Genomic DNA, 15,324 nt, shown 5'->3' on the forward strand with positions numbered 1-15,324 from the left:
CTACAAGGTATTTTTCTTTCATTCTCACCTGTAACTCAGTGTTGGCATTTTTATCTTTGTTTTCAATTATATCATTCTAATTCATATTTGATATTAATACACTGAACTCATTTCATCTTGCCAAACTGAAAGTATAAGTCATTTGCTTCACAGTCCTTGTTTTTTGCTGTTTTGCATTTCCTTCTTTCTTGTCCATACAGTAAATCTATTTAATTTCAAACAGCTTATAACTTTTAACCTCTTCACTCAATGATCTGGGAGTCATATGGCTTCTTAACAACACACACTCTTTAACTGAAATCACAGCTTGCTTTTGATTTTATCAATTACCTACTGAAGTCACAGCCTCCTGCCACAGCTGGAGAGTCATGTACGTAACTCAATTAAATCCATACCATAAAAAATAAGAAAGGTCTTGGGTAACACCAGAGTACTCAAACAAAACTGGTCCCAGGGTAATCATACATAAAATAAACTTTTGCTGTTCTTACTTTTCACCTGTTCAGACTATAAGGAAATGAAGGTATTACATCAATCCATTAATGAAGGGACAAGTACTTAATCACGGAAATTTCAGGCATACTCTATAATAAGAATTCCATTCATCACTGTTCTCAATGCATCTCCAATCCTTCCTCCTCCTCAAATATCTTTAGTCTCTACTTCAACTTACCCATTAATAGTAACCTTGCCAATCTCCTTCAAAATGAAAACCTTGTCATTTATCTATAATCTCCACATCTAATTCACACTTACATTGTGTTTGTTGGTGTGCAAACAACATATCAACTGACTTATAAATATCCTTAACTTATAACCAACAACCATATCAAACATGGCTTTCATGCTAATATAATAACTCTTTAATTTCTCATTTGCAAAGTAAACTGATTCATTAAGCATGACTAGCATCTTTAGTAACAACTATATATACATATATAACATGTCTCCTATGCATATGACAAAAAATTATTTCACTTATCACATGAAATAGCTTTAATCCTAAACCCTTCCCACACTGCATCTATCCCACCTCTATAGTCTATTTTCTTCCTTGAAACTTTAGTCATATTACTGTAGATCTACTTAACCAACCAATCATCCACCATGTATCCCACATGGATATACTATCTCAAAAAGGCTTTCACTTATGCCTTGCTAACTACTTCTTCATAACATGTCATTAAATCTTAAATCGCTATTTGTTCTTTAAAATCCAGCTACACAACATAACTTACCCTTATCTATTTCTCTTAATGCTACTTATCTAGATCTGGAAAAACTATAGGCCCACAACCACAGGTGAGAAAGCTCCATCATGTAAACATTTTGCACACTACACTTACAATCTTTCCCTACATCAGAGTCCTTAAGTTAGGTAAAATTGTGTTCAATACCGACATTACCAACGATGCTTTGAACACTAAGCAATTTTCAACATAATGCATTAATATATATATATTTTTTTTTCCATGCATATTCGCCAATTCCCGAGGTAGCAAGGTAGCATTAAGAACAGAGGAAAGAGTTCTCGAGGGAAAAATCCTCACTTATCTCCTTCTCTGTAAACTTCAGGATCTTTTTAATGATACTGATACATAAGAAAGATTAATATCCAATCCCCTTAACAATAAAGTAAAGGCCTTCAACTCTAGACTCAACCAATTGTTAAATAAGCACCAGGACATTCTGAAGTCAGTAAGGATGGTTACTCCCTCTCTTCCTTATATCCATGGTCTCCCAAAAACTCACAAAGATGGATGTCCCCCTCAAAGCAATTATATCATCTGTTAATTCCCCTAGTTATAATCAACCTTAATGGTTAACAAACATTTTATCAATGTTTAAAGAAAAATCTCTTCATCGCATGTTATTAATAGCTTAGATTTTGTTAATAAAGTAAAAAACATTAATTTGCCTGATCATAAACTCATTAGTTTTGACATGAATTCTCTTTTCACTAAAGTACCCATTAATGAAATCATCACATATCTATGGAGGAAATTGCCCGATCTCAGCCTCGACTTGCTCTTGCCCATAAAAACTTTTCATTGACTTAGTTCAGCTTTGTTTCTAATGATGTTTTCATGATGAAGGTAATTCTTATAGACAGAAATTTGGTCGTGCCATGGGAAACCTCTTACTCCAATTCTTAGTAATCTTTTTTTTTTTTTTTTATACTTTGTCGCTGTCTCCCGCGTTTGCGAGGTAGCGCAAGGAAACAAACGAAAGAAATGGCCCAACCCCCCCCCCCCATACACATGTATATACATACGTCCACACACGCAAATATACATACCTACACAGCCTTCCATGGTTTTCCCCAGACGCTTCACATGCCCTGATTCAATCCACTGACAGCACGTCAACCCCGGTATACCACATCGCTCCAATTCACTCTATTCCTTGCCCTCCTTTCACCCTCCTGCATGTTCAGGCCCCGATCACACAAAATCTTTTTCACTCCATCTTTCCACCTCCAATTTGGTCTCCCTCTTCTCCTCGTTCCCTCCACCTCCGACACATATATCCTCTTGGTCAATCTTTCCTCACTCATTCTCTCCATGTGACCAAACCACTTCAAAACACCCTCTTCTGCTCTCTCAACCACGCTCTTTTTATTTCCACACATCTCTCTTACCCTTACGTTACTCACTCGATCAAACCACCTCACACCACACATTGTCCTCAAACATCTCATTTCCAGCACATCCATCCTCCTGCGCACAACTCTATCCATAGCCCACGCCTCACAACCATACAACATTGTTGGAACCACTATTCCTTCAAACATACCCATTTTTGCTTTCCGAGATAATGTTCTCGACTTCCACACATTCTTCAAGGCCCCCAGAATTTTCGCCCCCTCCCCCACCCTATGATCCACTTCCGCTTCCATGGTTCCATCCGCTGCCAGATCCACTCCCAGATATCTAAAACACTTCACTTCCTTCAGTTTTTCTCCATTCAAACTCACCTCCCAATTGACTTGACCCTCAACCCTACTGTACCTAATAACCTTACTCTTATTCACATTTACTCTTAACTTTCTTCTTCCACACACTTTACCAAACTCAGTCACCAGCTTCTGCAGTTTCTCACATGAATCAGCCACCAGCGCTGTATCATCAGCGAACAACAACTGACTCACTTCCCAAGCTCTCTCATCCCCAACAGACTTCATACTTGCCCCTCTTTCCAAAACTCTTGCATTTACCTCCCTAACAACCCCATCCATAAACAAATTAAACAACCATGGAGACATCACACACCCCTGCCGCAAACCTACATTCACTGAGAACCAATCACTTTCCTCTCTTCCTACACGTACACATGCCTTACATCCTCGATAAAAAAAACTTTTCACTGCTTCTAACAACTTGCCTCCCACACCATATATTCTTAATACCTTCCACAGAGCATCTCTATCAACTCTATCATATGCCTTCTCCAGATCCATAAATGCTACATACAAATCCATTTGCTTTTCTACAGTACTTTCTCACATACATTCTTCAAAGCAAACACCTGATCCACACATCCTCTACCACTTCTGAAACCACACTGCTCTTCCCCAATCTGATGCTCTGTACATGCCTTCACCCTCTCAATCAATACCCTCCCATATAATTTACCAGGAATACTCAACAAACTTATACCTCTGTAATTTGAGCACTCACTCTTATCCCCTTTGCCTTTGTACAATGGCACTATGCACGCATTCCGCCAATCCTCAGGCACCTCACCATGAGTCATACATACATTAAATAACCTTACCAACCAGTCAACAATACAGTCACCCCCTTTTTTAATAAATTCCACTGCAATACCATCCAAACCTGCTGCCTTGCCGGCTTTCATCTTCCGCAAAGCTTTCACTACCTCTTCTCTGTTTACCAAATCATTTTCCCTAACCCTCTCACTTTGCACACCACCTCGACCAAAACACCCTATATCTGCCACTCTATCATCAAACACATTCAACAAACCTTCAAAATACTCACTCCATCTCCTTCTCACATCACCACTACTTGTTATCACCTCCCCATTTGCGCCCTTCACTGAAGTTCCCATTTGCTCCCTTGTCTTACGCACTTTATTTACCTCCTTCCAGAACATCTTTTTATTCTCCCTAAAATTTAATGATACTCTCTCACCCCAACTCTCATTTGCCCTTTTTTTCACCTCTTGCACCTTTCTCTTGACCTCCTGTCTCTTTCTTTTATACATCTCCCACTTAATTGCATTTTTTCCCTGCAAAAATCGTCCAAATGCCTCTCTCTTCTCTTTCACTAATACTCTTACTTCTTCATCCCACCACTCACTACCCTTTCTAATCAACCCACCTCCCACTCTTCTCATGCCACAAGCATCTTTTGCGCAATCCATCACTGATTCCCTAAATACATCCCATTCCTCCCCCACTCCCCTTGCTTCCATTGTTCTCACCTTTTTCCATTCTGTACTCAGTCTCTCCTGGTACTTCCTCACACAGGTCTCCTTCTCAAGCTCACTTACTCTCACCACCCTCTTCACCCCAACATTCACTCTTCTTTTCTGAAAACCCATACAGATCTTCACCTTAGTAATCTATACGTGGAATATTTTAAGACTGAAATTTTAATTTCAATCAATAATCATCTGAAAGTCTGTGAATGATGTATGATCCTTGTGGTCATCCTCTCAGGATTGTTTTGTTTTCTTTAATGAATTAAATAACATCCATCCCACTATCAAAATCAAGATGGCATGGGAAAAAGGAGGCAAACTGCCCTGCCTAGATATTTTGATAAATAAAGAATCTGATCATTTGTCCTTTAAAATCTAAAAGAAGCCTACTAACTGAGAATCATATTCATTATTTCTTAGTACATGATTCTTCTACAAAAATTTCTGTAATCATGTCTATGTTTTGAAGAGCAGTACGGATATGTGATCTCATAGGCCTTGTAGGTGAATGTAGTCATGTAAAGATGCATCTTTAGGCAGTTACATTATCCCAATCAGTCTGTGAGCAAAGCTTACTAGAAAGCTTGGAAGACATTCTATGCTTCTGGTAACAAAGATGTAACAATTAAGAATAAGTCTAAATGTTCAGTGTTGCCCTATTCTCCCTATTCAGCTAATCAATGTTCTAAAAAACAGTGCTTGTAATGCTGCTTTCCAGCACAATAACACCATCAACAAAACCATAATAATAGTAGGCCAAATCATGCAACACTTGGGAGTGTTTACACCATCAAATGCAGGGATAACCACAAAAATGTGATCGCAAGAGAGGGGCAAGTATGCAGTCTGTTGTGGATGAGAGGGCTTGGGAAGTGAGTCAGTTGTTGTTTGCTGATAATACAGCACTGGTGGCTGATTCAGGTGAGAAACTGCAGAAGTTGGTGACTGAGTTTGGTAAAGTGTGTGAAAGAAGAAAGCTGCGAGTAAATGTGAATAAGAGTTGAGGGACAAATTAATTGGGAGGTAAGTCTGAATGGAGAAAAACTGGAGGAAGTAAAGTGTTTTAGATACCTGGAAGTGGATTTGGCAGCGGATGGAACCATGGAAGCAGAAGTGAGTCACAGGGTGGGGGAGGGGGGTGAAGGTTCTGGGAGCGTTGAAGAATGTGTGGAAAGTGAGAACATTATCTTGGAAAGCAAAAATGGGTATGTTTGAAGGAATAGTGGTTCCAACAATGTTATATGGTTGCAAGGCGTGGGCTACAGATAGGGTTGTGTGGAGGAGGGTGGATGTGTTGGAAATGAGATATGTGAGGATATTATGTGGTGTGAGGAGGTTTGATCGAGTGTGTAATGAAAGGGTAAGAGAGATGTGTGGCAATAGAAAGAGTGTGGTTGAGAGAGCAGAAGAGGGTGCATTGAAATGGTTTGGTCACATGGAGAGAATGAGTGAGGAAAGATTGACAAAAAAAATATGTGTCAGAGGTGAAGGGAACGAGGAGACCAAATTGGAGGTGGAAGAATAAAGTGAAAAAGATTTTGAGTGATCGGGGCATGAACATGCAGCAGGGTGAAAGGCGTGCAAGGAACAGAGTGAATTGGAACGATGTGGTATACTGGGGTCGACGCGCTGTCAATGGATTGAACCAGGGCATGTGAGGCATCTGGGGTAAACCATGGAAAGTTTTGTATGGCCTGGTTTGGAAAGGGAACTGTGGTTTCGGTGCATTATACATGACAGCTAGAGACTGCGTGTGAACGAATGTGGCCTTTGTTGTCTTTTCCTAGTACTACCTCGCATACGTGCCCCGCATACATGCGGGGGACGGGGGGGTGTTATTTCATGTATGGCGGGGTGGCAATGGGAATGAGTAAAGGTAGCAAGTATGAATTATGTACATGTGTATATATGTATATGTCTGTGTATGTATATAAATATGTATACATTGGAATGTATAGGTATGTATATGTGAGTATGTGGACAAGCATGTATATACATGTGTATGTGGTTGGGTTGGGCCATTCTTTCGTCTGTTTCCTTGTGCTACCTCGTTAACGCGGGAGACAGTGAAAAAGTATATTAAAAAAATAAATAATATATATTACTCAATCAAACCACCTCACACCACATATTGTCCTCAAACATCTCATTTCCAACACATCCACCCTCCTCTTTAAAACCCAATCTATAGCTCATGTCTCTTAACCATATAACATTGTTGGAACTACCATTCTTTCAAACATACCCATTTTTGCTCTGTGAGATAACGTTCTCTCCTTCCAGGCATTCTTCATCACTCCCCCTCACCCACCCTGTGACTCACTTCCACTTCCATGGTTTTATTTGCTGCTAAGTCCACTCCCAGTTATCTAAAACACTTCACTTCCTCCAATTTTCCTCCATTCAAACTTACATCCAAATTAACTTGTCCCTCCACCCTACTGATCAATGTTATATGGTAGGAGTGCAGTTTTCTGTTTGCTTTTCAGTGATTTGGCTCGTAATAGTACTGTTTAGACCTTGGATTTGTATTACAACCTCTGTCGATGTTAACTGGTTTTGTCTGAACAAGTTTCCTTGTTTTATAAAATTTGCTATTTGTAGGGAGCTGAGCAGGTTTCTTTGTTCTATGAAGTTTGCTATTGGTATGTTGATACTTGAGTTAAACTGCTTTTTATGTCCTTGTGGGTTGTGTCATAATGGTGAAGTGCGAGATAGCCCACTTTTCATACCATGCACCTTCCTCTTGACCTCCTTCCAATTTTTCTTGCAAATCTTTCAATCACTTACACTCCTTCCCAGCAAATAATGCCCATACACCTCTGTTTTCTTTTTACCAACAACTCAACTTCCTAATCCCAACATTCACTACCTAGATGACCTCCCATCTCTCCTAAATACCTTCCACTCCTCACTTACATCTCACCTTTTGCCATTCTACATTTAATCTCACCCGGTATCTCATCAGATAAGTCAGATTGGAATAACATCAATCTGGAGACATAACTCAGAGGAAAATAGGTATCTATCAAGTGAAACTATACCTTACCTTTGGCTTCCTGCCCCAGGAGCCCCTTCCTTCTTCTATGGGGCCCCTGCAGCATTTACGAACACCGGCAATGTCCACTGGGCATGACTAAAGGTCATAAGTACAGTGATGCTGTGTTTATGTCTATATGGGGAGCAGCAAGTGTTCAGTCTCCAATGCTGTAGTTGCATTGTGGCACTAAAGGGTTTTCAGATATGCTGAATCAGTGTTTCTTGTGTCGCAGTGATGGGTAATGTACAGATTATATATTAACATTAAATCACCAAAAAAAAAAATTGAATATCATCTCATAATGGCAGGTCATTCAACAGACATTACCTTTTGCATAAATTATAGAGAACAACTTCATCTAACTCTTTCAACATTCAAAAACAAAGATCTCTGCCATGTGATCAACATCCACAAAGAGCATGCTTAGCCAACACTTCAAGCCAGTGTGTGGCAATGGCTGATATCATGCAGCTGCAACATACCACTGAGTCTACATGTGGTCATTCAGCCCTAATCATGACTACAAAAACATCATATCACCAGACCAAAAAGCTGAGCAGATTCTTCTAGATTTAGAGCAGGAAGTAGCAGATCATTCAGAGATGTCAGACAATTACTTGTCTTCAAATCATGGAAAAAGTGATTTTGAGGATAGAGACTATTCCAAAATCAATATTTTAGATTAAAATGGTGCAGCAGAGGTCCCTGGTACAAATGGAGGCAGTGTTGCAATGGGGCAATGCTCTAAACCCAGCCTTGCATGCACTACACTGGACTGAGTGGCTGGTGATCCTTCTTCACAGCAACTGTCTGCTTTTGACAGACTCAATAACCAAAGCACTGAACTAGGTAACTTCATGTTCTACCATGAACGAATCCATACCTAAAATGACATGGAGGGTGAAAGGAGGGCAAGGAATAGAGTGAATTGGAGCGATGTGGTATACCGGGGTTGACGTGCTGTCAGTGGATTGAATCAAGGCATGTGAAGCGTCTGGGGTAAACCATGGAAAGCTGTGTAGGTATGTATATTTGCGTGTGTGGACGTGTGTATATGCATGTGTATGGGGGTGGGTTGGGCCGTTTCTTTCGTCTGTTTCCTTGCGCTACCTCGCAAACGCGGGAGACAGCGACAAAAAAAAAAAAAAAAAAAAAAAAAAAAAAAAAAAAAAATTTCCCCCAAGGACCAATTCCTATGAAGGAGTCAAAGTATTACCCAGGACCTCTTTCTAAAGGTTCCTGCAACCCATGACTGTGCAAATTCCAATAGCTTTGGAGTGAGATGTACTTAGAAAAATTTATACTTCCAATGATACAGTCTCATCAAAGTGACTTCACTTGCAATGTAACATCCTATAAGTAGAGCCCAATGACACCTCTGTGCAATGTATAGTATTGTATTAGCACTCTCCCCACTTCTGTAATGATATATTTTGTATCACTGACCTCAAGCAACGTTCTAAAACTAAATCTTGTTCATTTGAAAATTTTTCACACTCATTCAATGCTTCAGGCATCAATGAGATAGCACTAGAAACAAAGAAACACCACTCACTGGCTCACATCCACTCCCTAGTTGTTTTGTACACCATATTACCTACAGATGCTGATATCATTAGCATTATTTTTTACCTCTATAAATTCTTTTTTCTTATACTTAACTGCCATCTCCTGTGTTACCGAGGTAGCGCAAGGAAACAGACGTGGAATGGCCCAATCCACCCACATTCATAAACGACCACACACGCACATATACATACATATACATTTCACCGTATACATACATATATACACAGACATATACATATATACACATGTACATATTCATACTTGCAGCCTTCATCCATTCCCGTTGCCACCCCGCCACACACTAAACGGATTATCCCCTCCTCCCTTCCAGCAAGGTAGTGCCAGGAACAAAAAAAAAATGCCACACTCGTTCACATTCAGTCTCTAGCTGTCATGTGTAATGTACCAAAACCACAGCTCCCTTTCCACATCTAGGCCCCACAGACCTATCCATGGTTTACCCAAAAACGCTTCATCTGCCCTGGTTCAATCCACTGACAGCACGTCGACTCTGGTATATCACATCGTTCCAATTCAATCAATTCCTTACATACCTTTCACCTTCCTGTATGTTCAGGCCCTGATCGCTTAAAATCTTTTTCACTCCATCCTTCCACCAGAGATTAGGTCTCCCACTTCTTCTTCCCTTCACCTCTAACACACATATCCTCTTTGTCAATCTTTCCTCACTCATTCTCTCCATGTGTCCAAACCATATCACCACACCCTCTTCTGCTCTCTCAACAACACTCTTTTTATTACCACACATATCTCTAACCCTTTCATTACTTACTCAATCAAACCATCTCACACCATATATTGTCCTCAGACATTTCACTTCTAACACATCCACCCTCCTCTGCACAACCCTATCTATAGCCTATGCCTCGCAACCATATAACCTTGATGAACCACTATTCTTTCAAACATATCCATTTTTGCTCTCCAAGATAACTTTCTCGCCTTCTACATATTCTTCAAAGCTCCAAGAACCTTCACTCCCTCCCCCACCTTGTGACCGTATCTATCTATATATCTATGATGTCCATTTCCACTGGGAATAACTATCAAGGGGGTGGCTAAGGCAAAAGAGTCTCCACTTATCCGTCTTTTACGTGCCTCCCTCACATACACCATTCCAAACATTCTTCCACCACTTCTTTCCCTGCAGTACTATTCCTCTCTATTTCTCCCTATCATAGGTGGTCTTCCTCTCACACAACTTAAAACAGAAATTTTTGGTGGTCTTCCTCTCACACCAACAAAAGCAAATAAATTTTGGTCATTTATTCTATTCTCATTATCAAGTAATTAAATATATGTATTTACTATACATAATTGCTATTTCCTGCATTACTGAAGTAGTGCCAGGATACAGACAAAGAATGGCCCATCCATTCATACACACACACATATATACATAAACGTCCATATACGCACATATACATACAAATACAGAGACATACATGTATACACATGTACACATTCATACTTGCTTGCATTCGTCCATTCCTGTCACTACCCCACCACACAGGAAACAGCATTGCTACTCCCTGCTTCAGCGAGGTACCGCCAGGAAAAACGGACAAAAAAGCCACATTCATTCACACTCAGTCTCTAGCTGTAAATTTTGTAATGCCCAAAAAACCACAGCCCCCTTTCCACATCCGGGCCACAAAGACCTTTCCTTTGGTTTACCCAAGATGCTTCACCGCCCATAAATGCCCAACCCCGGTATACAAACATTTTCCAATTCATTTCTTTTCCCCTCACACCCTCTCACCCTCCTGTATGTTCAAACCCCGGATCGCTAAAAAATCTTTTTCGCTCCATCCCCCCACCCCCCATTTTGGTCTCCCCTTCTCCTTCTTCCCCCCAAACCTCTGACACAAAATTCTTCTTTGTCAATCTTTCCTCACTTATTTCCCCCAAAATTTAAAATTTAAAAAAAACCCCCCTTTTTTCCCCCCCCCCTTTTTTTTTTTTTTCCCCCCCCCCTTTTTTTTCTAAAAACCCCCAAAAACCAATATTGTCCTCAAACATTTCATTCCAACACATCCCCCTCCTTAAAAAACCCTTTCAAAAGCCTATGGCCCCAACCAAAAAAAATTTTTTTTTTAAAAATTCCCTTTTTTCCCCCGGAAAAATTTTTTCCCCCTTTTAAAAAACCCAAAAAATTTCCCCCCCCCCCTTTAACCTTTTTTTATCCTTTTTTTTCCCCCCCCAAAAAAAACCCCCCCCCCCCAAAAAAAATTAAACCCCTTTTTTCCCCCCCCCTTTAAACCAAAATTTTCCCCCCTTTTTTTTTCCCCCCCCCTTTTTCCCCTTTTTCCCCCCCCTTTTTTTCCCCAAAAAAATTTTTTTTTTCCTTTAAAAAAAAAAAATTTTTTTTCCCCCCCAAAAAATTTAAAAAAAATTTTTTTTCCCCCCCAAAAATTTAAAAAATTTTTTTTTTTTTCCCCCCCAATTTTAAAAAAAATTTTTTTCCCTTTTAAAAAAAAAAATTTTTTTTTTTTTCCCCCCCTTTTAAAAATTTTTTTTCCCCCCTTTTTTTTAAAAAAAATTTTGGGGCCTTTTTTCCCCCCAAAAAAAAAAAATTTTTTTTCCCCCCCCCCCAAAAAAATTTTTTTTAATTTTTAAAAAAAATTTAAAAATTTAAAAAATTTTTTTTTTAATTTAAATTTTTCCCCTGGGCCCCCAAAAAAGGGAAAAAACCCCCAAAAAAAAAAATTTTAAAAAAAAAATTTTTTTTAAAAAAAAAAAACCGGGTTTAAAAAAAAAGGGAAAAATTTAAAATTTTAAATTTTTTTAAAATTTTTTCCCTTAAAAAAAGGGGGTTTTTTGGGGGTTTTTCCCCCCTTTTTTCCCCCAAAAAATTTTTAAAAAAAAAAGGGTTGAGAATTTTTAAAAAATTTAAAAATTTCCAAAAACAAAAAAAAAAAATTTTTTTTTTTTAAAAAATTTTTTTTTTTAAAAAAAAAAAAAATTTTTTGGGCCAAAAAAAAAAAAATTTTTTTCCCCCAAGTAACTGTCACTGTACTGATGCCATAACCACATTATACTTTCCATGCTCCAAGTAATGCCTTTAGAGGTTGGCATAAGGGGAAGACCACCTGTGACATAGGGTAATACAGTAGAAGAGTACTAGAGGGAGAGATATGGGGAAAGAATGTGTGGAATAGCATAGACGAGGGAGGCATGTAAGGATATGTGGAAACTTTGCCACTGCCATTCCCTTCATGGGGATTGCAGAAGAGAACGAGTGTCATAGATATACAGATAGATGGACAGATGTTACTAAGAACTTTTGCAGCAAGAAACAGTTAGCTAATGATGAAAATGTTTAACACATACATAAGGAGTGAAACCAAATATTGCTGTGTTGTATGATTGCCATTTAAATAGATCAGTATAAAAAAATCAAAAGCATTACAGGAACACTTTGCAAGGAAAATCAGAGGACTGGAGAACAGAAACTACCATGAAAAATTGAAAAAATGTGAACTCTATAACTTAGGACAATTTAGAGAAATGTATATAATAATATACCCCTGATAACAATTAGAAGGCATAAAAGAGCAAATGTTTTACAGCTGAAAGCAACTTAGTCAGTATAATACTAAATTGTGAAATCTCTGGAAATAGCCTAAAAAGACACCAAAAGAAATATATGAATGGAAGTAAGGAAGCTGGAATGCTCATTAAATGCAATACTATGAGCACTAAGACACACACATGGGATTATTACAGAATCATTCGAAAGGAGATTTTACACAATTGAGAACATTACCAGATGCACTGCAAAGAAACGATCTATGCTAAGGAGAAGCCATCAAGAAAAACAAATTTATACAACCAGTAAAACATGTGATAAGTTCAGGAGTGGCAGCCAACAGGAACAGTGTTATCCAACAAGTAAGTACATAACATGCTGACTACAAAAGGAAAGGAGAAGGATGTGGGTTTCCAGATAGATGCAGAATTTACGGAATTAACATATACTGTGAAAATAGAGAAAGAGAGACCCAGAGTACTGTGAGCATGTAACTAACAATGTTAAAGATAAAGTAATACGATGGTATGGATACAGAAAACGAGAAGATTTGGAAATGAAAAAAATTGTGGGTGACAAGTTGTGGGGGACACTTATGTTGGAGCCGAAAGAATCTCAATTTCAGAAGGAAATTTGCATGGTAGAGAGCAGCAAAGTGCAGTGAATTTGTTTAACTTGAAATTTGGAGAAATTTATGCTTTGGCTATCCAGCTGTAATATACAAAACATCTAAAGAGATATAACAGACTGAGAGACTGAACAGAGACTATAAGACTATAAGAATTATGCTTTCCCTTCATCCAGTGCCCTAAAAGCTTTGAATGCTGCTAACAAAATTATCTCTCTCTTCCTCGACCAACATGCAGCCATCTCCTAAGCAATCTATCCAACCATCATTAGCTCTATTCAAATTTCCACACGATGGATCATAGTCAAATTGACCTACATATCTTAGAAAACTTGGATTTTGCAGAATTGAAGCCTCTAATCCCAATCCTACAAACTAGCAGAAACCAGCTTTGCTAAGTTCCGTGGAGTAGCCTTGCTGCTTGGGTAACCTCATCACACATTTTCAATAAAACCTTGCAGTAAACTCACAGATATGAATATCAGGATTTTCATTATCCAAAACATAATGTACTGCTATGTATATTTCAAACAATAATGTAAATAAACCGCTCAGGTCATAAACTATGTTTAAGACAGGAAAAGATTCTGTACTAGCATCTGAATAAAAATACTGGAAATCAAATAAACATCAGGATAAAAATATCAGCACCCTCAGCATGACTAACTGGTTAAAATCGTAAAGTATCCATATACATCAGTGGAACTTCATGGAAACAAATCATAATGTACATTAATCATTAAAAAAGCCACTGTAACTTACCTTTGATGGGAAATGTGTATCAGCAACTGCAACATTAAATATTACACAAAGAAAGACACACACTTTACAAAACTGTGACAAATAAAGAGAAGTTCCTATTACGATGAGGAAAATGATACCAAATAAATCACAAAAATTAAAATAACTCAAAAACTTGTATGATGCTAAAAACTTCAAACAAAGAAGGAAACAGCAATGTTCACAATTCCTTAATCAAAACAGGCCTTAATTATGACTATTTCTTTATCACTGATCATTCACAGAACTCAAGAATATAATACTGATTAATAACTCTGAGTACCTATCCATGAGGGTCCAAAAGGACTACATAAGTATAGGATATTCCATCTTAATTATATAAAGTCACAAGACATGAAAGAAGAAACTGATACTGCAGAGATAAACTTGCATCAAATTAGGGATATAGATATGTATATATATATAAATAAATAAATAAATATGTAAATATATATATATATATATATATATATATATATATATATATATATATATATATATATATAATGTGTGTGTGTGTGTGTGTGTGTGTGTGTGTGTGTGTGTATCTGTGTGTTGTGTATTTTTTTTACATGAATCTTATATGCACAGTATATGGTACTGATGCAGAAAATGAGTAGCCCTTCTTTGAGTTGCTCATCTTCAATGAACCATTTCTTTATAAACAACAACCTCATTTCCTAGGGTTCCATATCTTAAGAGAATCATTGCATTTCAGGTAAATCTGCAAGAATGAATCATCGTCACCATCATCATAATAAGACTATAAATACATGGGTGTTCAAGAACTCACCTCCAGATGACTTGACCAATACTGAATTTTCACTGCCAATCTCATTTTCAACGATAGGTGAAGGAATGCCACACTTGGCATTATGGTTCAAATCCTATATCCAAAATCCCATTCCAATTCATAGATATGTTACCTAACACTTCTAAATGATAATAATAAAAGTGAAAAAAAAAACTACACCTCCTGACAGCAATGTCAATAACATGCTGTTCCCTTTTCTTTTTTTTTTTTTTTAAAGAATATCAATTATGTGACATTCAATGAAAATATAGTTTATATTATTATCATTCTTATAATTATTTGATGCCTCTAAACAGTTGACAGACCACTGACATTCTTGGAGTTAATGGAACGCTCTAGAGAAGCCCTGTTATGCCAAGATGTTTGGAGCTAAACACCAGGAAGGCCAAGAATTAGCAGCGTCCCTTCCCAGCACACACAGAAAAAGTAATTAAAAACCTTCCACTTACTTTCCAAAGGAAGAGGACTAGATGTTTTACTTGGAATGAAGA

At 38.0% G+C, this 15,324-nt stretch overlaps 1 long non-coding RNA gene and 1 pseudogene across 1 annotated transcript; both read right to left on the bottom strand.

Annotated features, from left to right (window-relative positions):
• Positions 1-15,324, bottom strand: part of LOC139745773 (uncharacterized) — a 370,344-nt pseudogene that overhangs the window by 251,513 nt on the left and 103,507 nt on the right.
• Positions 185-7,249, bottom strand: LOC139745675 (uncharacterized). The gene is made up of 2 exons (XR_011711905.1): positions 4,582-7,249; positions 185-2,151 (listed from the first exon to the last, which is right to left on the bottom strand). It is a non-coding gene; the product is annotated as an uncharacterized lncRNA (long non-coding RNA).

The sequence above is a fragment of the Panulirus ornatus genome, chromosome 62, assembly GCF_036320965.1.
Source record: "Panulirus ornatus isolate Po-2019 chromosome 62, ASM3632096v1, whole genome shotgun sequence".
NCBI lineage: Eukaryota > Metazoa > Arthropoda > Malacostraca > Decapoda > Palinuridae > Panulirus > Panulirus ornatus.